Source organism: Neopsephotus bourkii, unplaced genomic scaffold (genome assembly GCF_033783945.1).
Source record: "Neopsephotus bourkii isolate Nb327-2 ecotype Australia unplaced genomic scaffold, CSIRO-AGI_Nbou_v1 NB_2, whole genome shotgun sequence".
Classification (NCBI taxonomy): Eukaryota; Metazoa; Chordata; class Aves; order Psittaciformes; family Psittacidae; genus Neopsephotus; species Neopsephotus bourkii.
Genome location: NW_026900519.1, coordinates 541643 through 557851, shown reverse-complemented (window position 1 = coordinate 557851; position 16209 = coordinate 541643). Strand labels below are relative to the sequence as shown.

At 42.4% G+C, this 16209-nt stretch overlaps 1 protein-coding gene across 4 annotated transcripts in view; it reads right to left on the bottom strand.

Moving 5' to 3' along the window:
• The window catches only part of COMP (cartilage oligomeric matrix protein), a 34914-nt gene extending 19037 nt beyond the window's left edge, over positions 1–15877 (bottom strand). For 2 of the 4 annotated variants that reach the window (XM_061353932.1, XM_061354179.1), the window contains exons 1-3: positions 15276–15877; positions 14539–14614; positions 12202–12318 (exon numbers count right to left, since the gene is read on the bottom strand). The gene's annotated coding sequence lies outside the window, so the exon portion shown is untranslated. Of the gene's footprint in view, positions 1–79; positions 231–12201; positions 12319–14538; positions 14615–15275 lie in introns of all 4 variants that reach the window. The other 2 variants (XM_061354013.1, XM_061354101.1) reach the window with 2 other exon arrangements.
• Between the last annotated feature and the right edge of the window lie 332 nt (positions 15878–16209).

The window sequence follows — 16209 nt, the reverse complement described above, 5'->3', positions numbered from 1 at the left end:
AATAAATGGAACCTGTTTCTCCAGAGCTTCCTTGAGCTGAGCAAGACGTGGTGTCTCCACAGGCTGAGGTCATTCCTACCTTTATTTTCCTTGGATGCATTTTATACCTTTCTGTATTCAGATCTGAGGGATAGAAATCCTTGTAAATCACCACTTTGACACAGCTTAAACACGTAGTAGCAGATCAGAAAGTGTTTGGTAGTGGCTTGGTTATTTCTGGGTGCCTGTTTCTGTTTAAAAAAAGACATTCAAAAGGAGCTGATGTATTTGAATTTCTTATTATCTGATGGGGAAACAGCTTTCAGGTTTGTCTATAACTTCTTAAGCATTACTGATTAAAAAAGAAGTGAGCAGCAGATAGTGTTTGTTTGGGCTTCAGCGTGGAAGCGCTTTAGAACTGCAAGGTGCCAAGGTTAGTTACACCTTTTTTTCCTGACTGGAGCTGACATCACAAATGAAAGCAGCACACAAACAAACAACAAAAAGAAAAGCTCATCCTAGTTTAAAGTTTAAATATTTTCCGTCTCTGTGTTTTTAACTAATCTTTGCCAAGCAGAGGACAAAAGTCAGAAGGAAAAAGTTATTTTTCAGTCTTGTAAGGTCAAGTGCTAAAAATAAGTGAAAAACATCTACACCCTCCCCAATGGTATGCTGAGTAGTTTACAGTGTTTCTTATATATTTATGGTCATAATAAACCAAATTATACAAAAGATGGTTTCAAGAAGCATCTCCTCCTTTTGCCCCCAATACAGGATCAATAGTACCAATGCACTCCTCACAAAGACATCTCTACCCTCTTCTAAAACACTTCCAATGACAGAGACTCCACTGTCACCCCAGGCAGCCTTCCAATGGTCTATATCCCTACTGTGAAAATGTTTCCAAGGGATATTATTTAAGCCCATTGCTTCTTATCTTATTCTCCATGGACTCAAAGAGCAGATTAGTCCCTTCTTTGAACGAGCACTAGATATTTGAAAACTTGCATTTCAATTCCATACTTGTGCAAAAGAGCCTGGTGATGTCTGCAGCAATACAGAAAGGTGGAGATGAAAAATGATCATAGTCATTGCACACTTGAAGTCTCAACTGAATCTCCATCAGTCAGTATTTTTGTTAACTGTCACCATGCATAAACTATCCATGACTCAGAAGATGCATTGCCTGTTGTGTGAACTGCTGGATTACAACTGGAGTTGGACCAACCCGACACATTTCACCCTGAGTGAATCAGTGAGAAGGCCAAATACATCAGCAGCATTATTTTGAATGCTATTGTCTAACATTTACAAACTCCAAAGGTACACAGTGAGAAGGAGAGGAGCTGAAGTGTGAGGCCCTGCTTCAGCATCCTCCTACCTTTCTATTAGATGCTTCCAGATGAAACAAAACCCTATTTTCAAAAGTTTCCAAACCTGATTTTATGGCTTGATTATGTACAAATACTTATTCATCCGTTGCTAAAACACAACCTCAACAAACAGGATTCCTAAAGGATCTGCTTAGAGCTATTTGCAGTCCTGAAGTAACAAAGTTTAGATACTAACTAAATAACATAAAGAACAGTACCAATGTTTTATGGAAGCAGGTCCATTACTTGGCATGGACACCAAGAGCAATGAAGATGTTACACACAAACCCCAGCAGCCCAAAACAGGTAAGAACACCCCTGTTCACTTCAGCCATTGCAAGATGGAATAATCCATTCCCGGTTGTGGTTTCTTACACGTTTGAAGAGTTACGGCTTGCTGCAGTCTGGTTTATGTCTCTGAATTCCTCAGGAAAGCAAGAACTGGAGGGCGTGGGAGACCTTTTATCAGTGCTTCAAATGGGGTTTTCATTTAGTCAATGGCAAACTGCAGTGACAGAGAATGGAGCCGGCAGAACAAACAGAATGGCTCCATTGTGCATTATGCTAACTTCATTCTTGGTGTTCCCTGTCCTGCTGATGGCATTTAACTCATGTCAGCAAAGCCATTTATATGAGCTAAAAAAATGTCACACAACTCACTGTGGCAACAGGCAGAGTGACAACACTGGGCCACGGCCATGCTGTCACAGCAAGAGACATGCTGTAACAAGGACATCTCCTGGAAGGAAGCTGCTGTCTTCCACCACAGCAAGTGGGGCCTTCCTGGAAGAAAGATGAGAGTCTCAGAAGGGTGAACCTTCCTGCTCACTCCTCCACCACTATTAGGAATGTGATGACTTTCATAATTACCACATGTGAGAAGTTGGCTTTTGAGGGAACATCAATTTTCACCCTGAACATTTACTTAGAGCTTTGAACAGAGCAGAACACAAACACCATCACGTTAATATACAAAAATAGCTGCAAAATGGTTTCTCAAACAAGGCACGGAGTTGCCTTCCAGATTCTGGGGGAGGAATCCTACAGAAAGACAGAGGAGTCGAGAATACATTCAAATTCTTCATTTAACTCTGAGCTCCTAACCCTCAACCAAAAAGTAATGAGAACCAGTGCAAGCTGAGTAGGGTTTTTCCAACATTTTTGCTGTTGAACAGCCAACACAGCAAATTTAATAAGTAGGAGACACTTGTAACAAACACATCACAAGGAATTGCCACCTGATGCCTTTGCTACCTCCTTTGGCTTTCTTCTTTCTTTCATGTAATTTAGTGACTACTGGGGCAGGGGAAAAGAAAGGTGCAAGTCTGAAAATGTCTGTGTATCACCAGTACAGGTTCTCTGTGCCTCTGGAACTATCCTAGGGAGCTCTCAATAAGAATCAGAAGCAGCTCCTTGTGCACAAGGTTTTTGTTTCTTGGTCTTTCTGATGAGACTCCCAACAAGATAAACCACTTGGAGAAGCCATGAGAGAGCTGAATGGCCTGACTTGTCATTGCCACACTACTCCTGAGGAAGAAAGAATCCTCTCCACAGACATGGAACTGAGTCATTCAGAAGCTCATCAGCTTCCACTAGGTCACACCGTGCAAGCAAATTGAACCTGGAAGCCCAAAGCTCCTGCCAGCACTGTAATAACTAAACCATCTTGCTTCTCTGAAGAAGGGGAACCTTCCCTGACAGACACTGGCAGGGAAAAGCACATGCATATTCATCTAAACTAAGTGATACTACATATTGTCTGGGCAGCCTTACCACCACTGCAAGGATCTTCCAGGAAGTGCCATATCCTGCCCACGCTGGCTGAGAGAACAGCAGACAGTGTTGTATGAACTCTTGAGGAGCATCAGCAAGAAAAGCTGGACTTTCACAAGAGAAGAAATTATCCAACAACTATAGTCCTGCAACAAAGACAAAGTAAGTGCACAGTAAGAACATCACAGCTCAGTTTCACTACAGATGTGAAAGGAACAGCAAGAGATGAGGCCAGTTAATACGCTGGTGACAAAGCCACAATATAGGCCCAAGGTCTCTCCAGAGACAGGGTTACAAGATCACCCTGAACTGTCCTTCATTTCAAATACAGTCCAGAACTTCCCAGTGGCTTCCTGAGTTTTGACAAGTTGATTTGTATCTCTAGAAAGGTCGCAGCACTGTCAAATGTTCCACACTCCCAGGTCCCACATGGATAATCCCACCCCTTCCAAGATGCCTGAGACCGTGTGTCAACATGATCCTGTCTGAGAACTAAGACACCTGGAACTAAAATGCTTTTTACATGAGGGCAGGAGGCCAAGCAAAGCGCCCACAATTGTATCAGCCCCCAGTCAGTTTTGCTTTACCTCTCACTTAAGCCTGCAAAGACAAACTGTGACAGCTTGGAAGGCCAAGGGGCTGAAAAACAGTGGCACGTTGGGATGAAGAAGAGCTCTCCCATTCTCCCCTTCCTCCCCAGCAGCTCGCTGTAACGAGCCTTACAGATGGGGTGGTCAATGCTGCCAGAGCCTCTTCTCCCCACCGCCACCCTGCTCAGCACTGTTCCCCAGCATATGTTGTAATCACACCCCCAGAGGGTTGTTAAAACCCTACAGGAAACAGCTCACATTTTTTCCTTTACTATTCATGCCATTTTCTGTTCTGGACAATAAAGAGTTCTAACACTGGATTAAGCAAATTTGCAACAATAGGCTCCTATTGCTCCAGCAGCCAGCAGGAGCTCAGACTTGTTGGGAGACCTGGGAATAATTAACTAAATTGTACTGGAAAAAAGGAGAAGACTGGAGGCTGTTTTGACCAACAGAGCTGCAAGCTGGTGTGATGGTTAAACCATCATGTCTTGCTGGGAACTATTGTTGGGAGTATCATTAATGCTCAGAGTATGCAGGTTTTGTCAGTACGGCTTTGGCCGTAGTCTCCCTTTTTGGTTTTTGCTACTAAAAGACACCTCCCAGCGCCATAATGACAATAACACAGTTTTCGGATTGCTCAGGATGCACTAAGTCACTTGTCAAAACTCTTCAGGATCGCAAACCTTACAAACTAACATTTTTCTAAGCAGACTGATTTTTCTTTTCCCCTAAATGATGTATATAATTCATCTCTGTGGTCAAACCTTCTTATTGAGTAATCCAGGGGTCTTCAGCGAGAGTGTAAACAGGAATTGTGTCATTGCAGAAGGGACTGGAAGTGCTCAGTGCTCTGAGATCACACATGTAGGTGGGCAGACAGTACTTTTTAATAGCCTAGGGACTCTCTTAGGGAGCATTGACTGGGTTTTGAGCATGTACCAAGAGTTTTTAATTCAAAGGGAACATTTGGCATTGACCCCTTCAGAGGCAGAACACTGAACCCAGGGGAGCCTGGAGATGTGCTCGGATGCTGCTGGAGCTGTCTGCACCCGATTAGTTCAGTAGCTACACACAAATGCACACACTGTATATGAATAATACTATTTCTGTATCATATATACAAGCATTACATAGATGAGTATTTGCTGGCCTCAAATTACTGCCTTCTAGCCACAAGTTGGCACATGGCACCAGTCTTCTGACACACAGCTTCAGAGAAAAAAAGATCATTTCCATCGTTCCTTTCAGCAAGGAAGATCCCAGGGAACCTGACAATCTCTTCATACCTAATACCACCAGAACATAGACACCTCTGGGACAGAGAGCACAGCCAAATACATAACAGAGTGCAGAACAGCAGGAAAAAAAGGAAACATTTGGCTTGGGACTCCAGAGAAAACCTTGCTTTGTGTAGAGCAAGCCAAGGAATGGTTAGCAGCCATTCACAGGAGACAGATCTGTTCTTGCTATGGTCACATCCCAAAGACCCACAGAGAAAACCTGAACCTCAGAGTTTACTCTGCTCAGAAGTATGAAGTGGTAAGGTACCTTTCCCAACAAGCTGGATCAGTAGTTTTAATAACCATGTCCTGACAGACCACAAAGCTGCCCTTTCTGTGGCCATCTCAGGGGAACATGAAGCAATTTTCCATGCCAGATGTTATATTAAGCAAACCTGTTCAAGTCTCCTGGATACATGCAGCAAAAAGCTGTAGCTTTTTAATAAGTGTTGATTCAAGATTAATGATAGTTCTCCTGACACTTCCTCTCTCACCAACTGCAACAGGGGCTGGTTCTTTTCTTCCCATTTGCTCTTTTTCACACAACTGCTCCATAGCAATTACCTCTCCTGCTTACATTTAAAAAAGAAAACACACCAGAAACCAGAAGGAAGATCTCTGGTGTGATTTAACAGCTGGAAAGAAGCAAAACCAGCATCAAGCAATCAGGTCTTCTCAGGACACCAGTGATCAAAAGACCACTGTTGAGGTACTCTGTAGAAACGTACTTTGCAGTTAGCTGCTTGCAGGAGCCATAAAGCTTTTCAATGGTAAAAATTAGAGTTAACTTGTATGAAGAGGAAGAGAGGACAGATCACTCTGTATTAATCCCCCCCTCATGTCTTCCCCAGCTATGGGGATGCTGAAAGCATTAGGTCAGAAGTCTGGCCATTGCTTTCTCCAAACTAAACTCTTCAAAATACCCAGTGAGAAAGAGAAAGAAGGAAAAGAAGTAAGTCACTATATGCAACACTTCTATGCCTCACACACTTCAGTTTTGGTTATGAGTAGTTTAACACTTGCATACAAGGGAAATGGGGGAGAAAGCTTTTAGGAATTACAATGAAAATTCTTCAAGTGTAGGTGCTTCCTTCAACTGCTGTGGAATCAGGATGACTGGGAGACTCACCGAGGGCACAAAGAATAGAAGGATATAGGAAGGATTAGCAGCCTGTCAAAGCTGTTCTCTAAAGTGGTCTTATTATCCACTTGTAAAAACAGAATCTTGAATATGAAAAAATGTGGTTATTATTACAGCAGAGCCTTAGTATGCCACAGAAATCCTTCTTCCTCTTGTGATGGTGGCAGAGTAGAACATTGCCTCGATCTTTATTGCTTATACCCCATTTCAACTGGTTAAGAACTTTGGTTAGATTTTAAGCAAACAAGAACGAATTCTCTTCTTGGAAACTGTCCTTTAAGCCTTCATTAATTGTTCTCAAAACCTTGACCACAAAAGGATGCCAGTTCCTCAGGCCTGAACAGAGAATGGTGAACTCAGTACCTTGTACACAGAGCCCATTGTAGCACAAAGCAAGTGTATCCTCCACAGTGCTGTCCCCCTTCAGTACCTGCCTGAGGCGCTGCACAGGCTTTTCTGTCAGACAATTATGGCTGTCACAGGAATGAAGAGACAAAGATGCTTGCAGGGCCCACGCTCCGGGGGTGGGAAGGACAGGTATCGTCCTCAGAAGCAGCAGCACTTTGCCTCTCTCAAAAAAGAGATCTCATCCAAATTGAAGATGACTTGTCAAACAGAAATAACATCACAGAGCCAGGCAACTGAGCCCTCACTCACATCTGGTTAAGTAACAAGTGAAATACTCAGCTATTCTCCTGCAGAAGGATCTCCCCACTTGGGTGCAAAGCACACAGCTATGACTCAAAAATGTTACCTGAGTAGCAGCTTCCACAATGCTAAAGAGAACTATGCTGCCTCATCCTGACTACCAGGAAGTTACTAACCAGTGCAAGTCAAAAGAACCAATTCAAGAGGCCCATGAGCCTTAAGGTAAACAGCTGCATTTGTGAAACTGCTTCTTTCACCAGCCTCAAGGATTATGGAAGCAAAGGAGCCACGTGCTTTCCCTGCTGCTCACGCTGTCAGCCCGTCTCACCATACATCCCTTTTCACAGAACGTTTTCTTTTCCTAAGCCTCAAGACATTCTGGAGTATTGGCTTCATCCAAAAATTGGGCTTCTTTGTACAGCATTTAGAAGCTCAGAGGAAAATTCAACATCATGCAGACTCTGAGCTATTGGGTTTTTCACCCCTAGAGATGGAAACATGGCACGTACAAGCTGAGGAGCCGAGGGAAGCTCTCCAGCAATATCCAGCCTGGAGACTGGTCCAAACCTCTGGAGTTTTCAAGAAAATATCAGACCAGAAATCTCACAGGAATGAGCTGGCTCTGGAGAATTCTGGCAATTCCTTCTCCTGACCCCACCCAAAGCTGAAAAACAGCCACAAAAGCAAATCTTTTCCACACAATTTTCCAGTATCACGATGTAAAGAGTTAGAGTCAGTCCCTGCTTCATCTAAACAGCTCTTCCCATCTGAAGCTTGCAAGGACACATATCAGCTGAACTGTGACAGTCACAGCATTGCTCTGATTTTAAATCCACATGGAAACTCAAAGTTTGATCCTCTGTGTTTCTGCAATGCTTCCTTCACTAAAGGCCAATTGCTCTTGGCTAGCACAGAGGCAGTTTCTTCCATTAACCTTTCCTCAAGCCAAAGCACTCTGGGTGTAAGCAACACTGAGCTCCTGAGACAATGATTGCCAGAGAAATACCTATCACGAGAGTGGAATCCAAGAGCTTTCTCTAAGCAGCTGCCTTGTCTCTCCTTGACATCTTTGCAGTCTTTGAATGCTTCCTGCACAAGCCATTCCACCCTTCAACACTTTTTCCAGGAAAGCACACACAATTCCAGGAACCCCACGCCTCAGGTGAATAAATAGCAATGACAAAAGCAACTTTCTACTGGCAAGGCAGGAGCCAATGTTGAAACTTGGAGTCTCTATACACAGATGCAGTAAAGGCTTTCATGAAGGCCAGTATTTCCCAAGGAAATCAAATATCAATGCATGGTTTGGACAGGAGATCTTCTGGAAAGAGTAATGAATGTGTCTAACCCTGTACACTCAGCAAAATCTGATCTCACAGCCTGAGATCATTTGTTGGCTTCAAGTCACATCTGGGAGTTACTCCTACCACAGTGGGAAGAGAAGTTGTTTCTAGGGATATCAAAGTTCCACTTCTAAACCTCCCTATAAACCAGGAGCTTTTGCCATTTAGCACTGCAGGTGCCCCCTCCCTTCCTTTCTGTTGTTTTGGGGTTTTTTTGCTAGATGAGGTTTGTGGTGGCCTCTAGTGGGATATGGAACAAATAGTATAAAGGGGAAAAAAGGAGCATGGCATGTACAGCCTCCCACCAAGCTGACCAGGCCTTTGGCTGTTCATCGCCGAATTCAGTGGGAGTTTGTTTTACCTGCCAGGAAAGGGTTGATCTCCATACCCTGAGCCACCAATCCAGATCACTTGCAGCATCAGGATGGGTCATCCTCTAAAGAAAAAACCTCAAACAATACAGCTTTTAAATGCCATTTTTTATGTTTCCCGATGTTGATCAAGCCCACAAGAATAATCTCCCTTGTCTTGTTTCAGCCCTTCTGCTTCCCCAGTCAAGGAGGTGGATGCAGGTTGTAACTGGATTTTTTTTGAGCCCCAAGAGAAGAGCTCAGGATCAGGCTGGGATCGTAGCAACCATTCCAAGCTGTTCCAGTGCTCCAGTTAACACAAGATCTTCTGACTTCAAGACACATGGACTGATTGGGAGCGAATATACTACTTACTACAATTCTAATACCTTCCTCCCCTCCATTCCCTAGTAAGCCCTCATGCTCACAAAAAACATTGGGTTATTTATTGTGCCGCTCCTCAGGATTATTCTAATATGGCTTTTCATCATGACCTTGCATGCTTTGGGCTTTTCACAAGCTCTTTATTGCACCGTGCAATTCCTCCTGGTGTAGAAGTTCTTCTGCACCTTGGCCAGTGGCCCTGCTTTGCTCTTGATCCAAAGGAGTTAATTGCCCAATGTTTAATGTTGCTTTTTTGTTTAAATGACATCATTACTAAAGTGCTATTTCGAATTATTGCTCTCCAGACCTTCTTCATATCCTTTTGCAATCATCTCTTCCATAAAGTCACATACTAACCTGCTGCCAGGGTGGTGGTCTCATCTGTTAGTATCTTGTCTGAGACTGGAATGCCACTTACTCGCTTCTCATTACACCTTTGCTCTGTCTTCACACTCTAGCTAAAAAAAAAAAGGCCATAGGATCTAGTTTAAAGTTTCATTTTCTTACTAACATTTGCTAACAGCTACATAAAAAAAAAAGTCTGTGTACTGAGTTTCCTCCACATGACATAAGCCTCATGGATTTCTGGGCCAGAACTGAAAAGCTGTTTGAAAACTTCTGTTTGATCATAAATCGATCCCAATAATTTCCTTTTTAGTAAAACCAGCCCCAGTTCAGAGTTTCCAGCCTCCATGATGGGCCCATAGTGTTGCTTCTGCAACGTGACTCTCCAATGGAACCACTTGATAACTGCTGGTCTGCATGACTCCAGAGGGAACAGACTGGAAGGACTCCTTATCCCTCCATCTCTTCATAGCTCTTCCAGCACTCTTCCATTTATTTACTGGCTGTCACACTGGCTGCCTTCCCCAGTGGGAACCCTGCCTCCTCACACAACACATGGAAAGCCAAAAGCAAAGGCTCGCTGGGCAGTTAGTTTGGAAGTGCTGCTGAAAGCATGACAATCAGACCCAGAGAAGGTCCTGAGGCTTTACCATGTAGCTTTGGTAGCTGCTGCTACTAAGGGAGGTCAGTGGGTCCTAAATAATCCAGTCTGAGGAAGTCTCAGTAACCAGCACTACCAGGCTGGGGTGGGAGAATCACCCCACCTCTGCCCTGGCTTAGCAGCTGAGGAGCAGGCAATGAAACCATACATTGACAGGGAAATCAATAACCCTTAGCAAAGGAACTCCATGAAACACTCCTTAACAACAACTCAAGAGTGGCAAACTTCATTTTATGCAAGTAGGAGCAAATCCACTGTATTTTAAGCCCACAGTGTTTAGGAAGTAGGTATAATTAACAGAAACCTCCACTCTCAGGAGTACACTGTCCAGATCTTTTCATATGCCATTTGATGAAACTCCACCAGTGGCCTGGGTACATTTCCAAGGAACTCCTGACTTCTGGGAAGGCATTACAAAGCTGCTCTGTAACCATTGATGACCTGCACTCAGTACTGGCTTGGTTCCTCTTCAAATCCACAACATTCTGCAAAGAAAACATTCTTTCCACTTCAAGCAAGCTTCTCCATCCTGAAACCAGTCTGGTTCAGGCACCCAAGCTCTTCCTGCCCTGCACTCACCCTAGACATCAGAAATAGAGACTTTCTAATGGAAGGGCTTCCATGACAGCAAAATAACTGCAACACCTAATACATCTGGTCTTCTCAATTCTAGATCTGGCTTTTCTTCAGGCAAGAAATAAAGGAGAAGCAACTGTTAATATTACTAACCTTACCTATAGCTGCCACTATGAAAGTGCTTACACTTACTGTTTTCTGAACCTTTGATATCTGCAATGAAAGGAGAAGGCCTTGCTGGCAAATGCTGTACTTCACATCAAAAGGACCTGAGATACCCATGAAAAAGCCAGAGGGAATAGTTCTTGAGAGCTGGAGACCTGAAAATCAAATGGTTCATGTTCCAGGACAAGGACCTTCATGGATGCAGGTGTTTAGCCCAGCAGGAGTCTGAACCACTCCTGCGAGTCATGTAGCCACCTTATATGGCTGAACACACATTCTTACATGTGTGTTTAGATACCCCCCAGCAAAACCCAAAGGGCAATACACCTCATTATGGGATGGCTTGCATTATTCCATTTTTAAACAAGTGCCAAACAAACAGACCTCTCCCACAGCAGGAACAAGGAATTACTTGGAAGGATTCACTTTCTACGTAGAGAATGCAAGCATGTTATTCACTTAAAGAAAAAGCAAAGAAAAAGGCAGGGTTGGACTCCAAAAATACTGGTTTTCAAGTGATTTGTTCTCTTAAGATATTCTTTACAAAAATAACCGCCTATTTAACCCTGTGTGTGCCACCTTCCCCCAAGATTAAAAACATGTCTTGTGAAGCAGGAATGCTTTGAGAAGAAAGCAAGCTTCTACCACATCAGAAGTTGTGTTGCTAAAACTTAAAAGTATTTCTAAATTTAAATAAGCCTCTAGGGACAACCTGAAAGCTCACCACTCTCCTATTTTCCCCACTAAACCAGAGGGAGGAACACTACTCCATGAGATCCAAACACACATCAAACCCTTTGTGAAGCACTGGATTTTACATTACACTGAAATAACCTCAGTGCTTCTCCATCTGCCCAGGAGAACTGCCAGAAATTAAAACAAAGGAACATGTACACTCTTTGTAGTCAATCAAGGGCTTCAATAGCTGGTTTTACGCTCAGATACAATGACATCTGTTTTGAAGAAGCCCAGTTTAAAGAAACTTTGATGCCCCTTTAGAAACTGAGGATTTTTAACAAGTCTGCTCCTTACAGAACTCCTACCCAAGACAGATTTAATAGGTAACAGATACTCTTAAATATGTTCTTGAATGTATCCATCAATTCCATCAATTTTATTTCTTGGAGTTTAGAAACCATGCCTTTTTGCTAGCATGGTTTGCTTTTAACTTCTGTGGCCAGTTAAACAGATCACTCCACACAGCACTTTTGCAACCAGAAACCTTCAGAAAGCCAGAAGCTTTGTTCATAAAAAGACTTTTCCCCTACATGAGTTCCTTGAATTGAGTCTGTGCTAACGTGGCATTGTTTAGGATGAACACACACTTCAGCTATTTTCAAGGAGTGGGTGTTAGAAAGGATTTTAATACATTTTGAAAGGAAGGGTTTCAAATTTAATACTGAAATAAAATAGTTTGAATTAGTATTTTAATATTAAATTACCTTTTCACATTTTATTAGCCTTTTAGTATCCACTTAACTTAGACAGTGAAAGAAAACGGGTTTATAGCATAAAGTTTATAGGTAGTTTCATTTACTGGCTTTCATCTCTTATCAGTTTATGTCACTCATCAAAATAATATCTAAGTACCTTCTTCATTCAGGATCACTGAAGAAATGTCAAGATCTTTTCCTCCTTTTCCTTCACTATTTTAAGTTCCCAATCCATGACTTGTTTCAGTAATATTTTTTATAGCCACAACTGAACCTGCAGGGAAGGCAGCTGAAACAGAAATATTACACAATTTGAAGGACAAAAGCATTGAGATTCCCCTGATAATGAGCAATAGCCCTTTGCTGTGAATTTTCTATACTACATTACTCACACTCCTGAAGTTAAAGCTGGGCTGCATTCACTGCTGCACACATGCTTCTGCATCTTGGAGAAATCCTTACTTTTTTCTGATATGCCTTTTTTTTTGTATGTGTGAAAACAGTCTGTGCATTAAACTGGGCTTTCAAAAATGACCATTCAATCTAATAGCACTTACCAAGAGCTTCGACTGCAGTTCAAATACCCAGCACAGAAATGTGGTAACACTGAAGTCCATAGTTATTTCAAAAGAAGGCATTTTTCCCATCTTACTCACAACAGCCTTTCTCCCAGTATTACTGTTTGGATCCCAAACAGCAGCATGCCCAAGTAGCAACGCCTCTGTCTCACCAGGACTGGAAACAAAGCTTTACTGACATTGGGGATTAATCAACTGCATATCCTTAAACACGCATGCTGCATTACTTCCAATCTAGTGCACATTGAGACCATGCTTTTTAATTCCACAAGAGCCCAATAAACCCTTCAATGTTTACTTAAGGGGATTTCATGGTGCTTTTGTTTCATGGAGGCATTCAGATGAGCTCTGATCTTACAACATCTGCATCATCAGCCATTCATTTGTGAAAACTAAACCCACAAAACTAGCTCCATACCCCTCTCCTGCACATGCCTGCTGAATGCTGCAAGGTTTGTTACTCCAGTCTTAGAGATGGAACTAAAATACAACCAGCCCAACCTCTCTGTCCCAGCACTACTACACATTAAAATAGGAAAATGCTGAGGGAAGATACAAAGTTCTGGGAAAAGCGCCATTACAGCTATTAATGCTTATTATCACATTTTATAACGCCTATAAAGCTTTTTAAGGATTCTATGGGATGAAGGAAGCTATAGAAACGTTATGATCCCAGAAGATCTTCCTAAACAAAAGGAAAACGCATGTTGCTGCGAACCTGCGTCAAGCTGCTCCGTTGGCATCCTTTCCCAGCGCTGCATTAGCTTTCCCTCTATGTCCCTCTTGTGGTAACCGGGAAGAACTGTACCAGCTGCAGTGGAATAATTCACAGCCTGCAACGGTTTCTGCTTTGTTGCTGTGGTTTTGGTGCATTAGTTTTTATTAAAAAAAAAAAAAAAAAAAAAAAAAGTCTTTTTTTTTTTTTTTTGCGGTATTGTCAGTGTAGAGGGGGGGAGTTTTCCTTTAAAGCAAAACCAAACAACAACAGGTATTTTTTGGTCTTCCATTGGCTATTAAATTGGAATTTTCACTTGAAGATTTGTTTCAGGGAAGAGGTAAAATGAAACCCAGAATGAGACAGGAAATGAAGAATTTTAAAGCACTATGAACTAAGCTGACCCTCCAACAAAAGAGCAGATAAGAAAGTGACCTGCATGGTTAACTGCATTGTTTTGTGCTATATTAACACACTGCTAATCACAGCGCTCCTAGACAAACACATCACCATGGAATGTGCAAGGAGTGGGTATTCCTTAAGCATTCTTGTCAAGAACATTTCATCTCTGTTTCATTCTCATTTTCTCCTAACCTGAATTCTTTTATCCCAGGATAAAAAAAAATACAGGTTTTTTTCCTGATCCAACATTGTCATTTGAAGTAGCAGCTTTGCAAAGACTCCTCACACTGGGTGTGATTGGTTCGGAACCCCCCACGTCATGATGACATTTCCCACCACTATCTCCATGGCTTGGAGTTTTCACAGACCAATCAGTTCATTCCCTTTGGTAAGAGCTTGTTTTCAGCCCTCTCCTGTGCAGTCCTGAGTGGAGGATGCTATCGAATCCCAATGCAGTGTGCCTTGGAATTGAAATGAGTTTCAAGGATAGTTCTCTGGCAAAAGCAAATTATTTTGAGTCAGAACTGTGTTATTTCTATCAACACCTAAACTGCTGTATGCACCAGTTTTACACTGACAACCCTCAAGAACCTTTATCATCACCTCTTCAAGAAAATCACCTGAAATTTCTTAGCTCTCAAGCAAGCAGAAAACATCCTTTTTTTAAAATTAAATTCACCCACATTTGCTCTCTTGGAGAGCTTCTTACAGCTAAGTCTGTCCTGCAAATCTAGCATCTAATTATGCATAAAAATGGTAAAGCAGCAACAGAATGTGTTCCAGTTTCCTGAAGTGTTACCTTTTTAAATTTCATACTGGCTGCACAGTAGAGCCCAATGAGTCAGAGCAGAGTGCCATCTCCGCAGCAGCCCAGCCTGAAGAGAGAAAACCTTCACGAAACACGGCTTACACAAAAAATACTGTCATGGGGCTTTCTAATGTAGCCTGCACATGGGTCTCCATGTTCAGCTTTAAAAGCCCCAAAGTGGTCCACAGAGCTTCCAGCATGCAGTGAACTACAATTAAGCAATAATATCATGAAATTCAAATGTACCCTCCTTTTGTACTGATATAAAGACTATTTGCAGTCTCCAGTTAAAACACAATGGCCACAACTAATCGCTGTTTCTATCCCTCATCAAAACAGATCAAAACCAACTGGAGGATTCCCACATGGACGCCCTGCTCCTGCATTTGCCCACCCCATGTGTGGGGATCCCTCGCAGCCCTCCAGCTTCAGCACCTCAGACAGCAGCACTACCATGTCCCCAGCGCAGCCACCGGGCCTCAGGACCTCAAATTCCCCTCCTGACAGCAGAGTGAAGTACAGACCTGCAGTTCTCAGCAAATTTTCCAAGCAGCCTCTCTTTAAAAGCATTGGTATTTTGTGGATTATGCAGGGGACAGGGAAAGAAACCCAGCAGCACATCAAACCCTTGATCGGTTTCCAGGGCTTTTGAGGATTCTGTAGACCAGCCAAATGCTGCAAGCACGTTGTGTTTATTAATAAATAAGTGCTCATACCAAGCAGCCTACCTGGCTTCAGAACTGTCTTCTTCAATTCTGCTTTCATCCTCAAGTAGGATTTCATATTTTCTCAGTTATGCTCTTCTCTGAACTACAAACCAGTTAATTTTCAGTTTGCTTAAAGCAAACCAGTTTAGTTCATCCATGGATGCTTTCCAGCCAAACTTTCAGAGGGTTTTAATTCAGTTGCTTTAGGAATCAAACTGCCTTGTAACACTGATGAACTTACGCATTGGTATACACTGAGTTGTCTTGATGTCACCATGTTACACTGGAGCTGATGTGACAGTCCTAACTCATCAAATTTCCATCACGCTTTTGATTTTAGCGGCTTGTTGGATTAACCTACTTTAATCTGAAGCCTGAATTAGGATACATTTATGATAAACTATTGGTACAGCCTATTCTTCCTCGAGGCTTAAAGCTAAAGATTAATTCAGGCAGTCTGTATGCAGAAGTGATGATTCCTGTGTTCTCTTTACTTGTTCTTTCCTCTCCTGTGCTTGGTGCACAGAATTCCTAAAACAAGGATGCTTTTCAATCTTCATCTAGATCTTTTCAGCTTAACAGCTGCAAATCTGGTACATGCTGTTTCAGATCCAGGCTTTATCCTACACCAAAGGAAAGAATAAAATTAATGTTACTTACAAAAGAAGACACATATTTGCATCTCATAGTTGAAGGCTTTAGTATGGAAGAGGGACTGAATATTGAGCCTTTCATATCAGTGTTTTTCACAACACACAAGTTATCTTTAAAGACGTTTGCTTCGTGCTGATAAAAGGATGTTGAAATGAGGGCATCCAAACCCAACACTTTGTATATATCTGGTCAGGGACATGTGCTGCTCACCTTCTCTGCCCTGACCTCAGAGGATTCCTGTGGCCAACTCCACTGCCCTCACCTCACAGCAACTCAGCTTTCTGACTACCACACTGTTGTA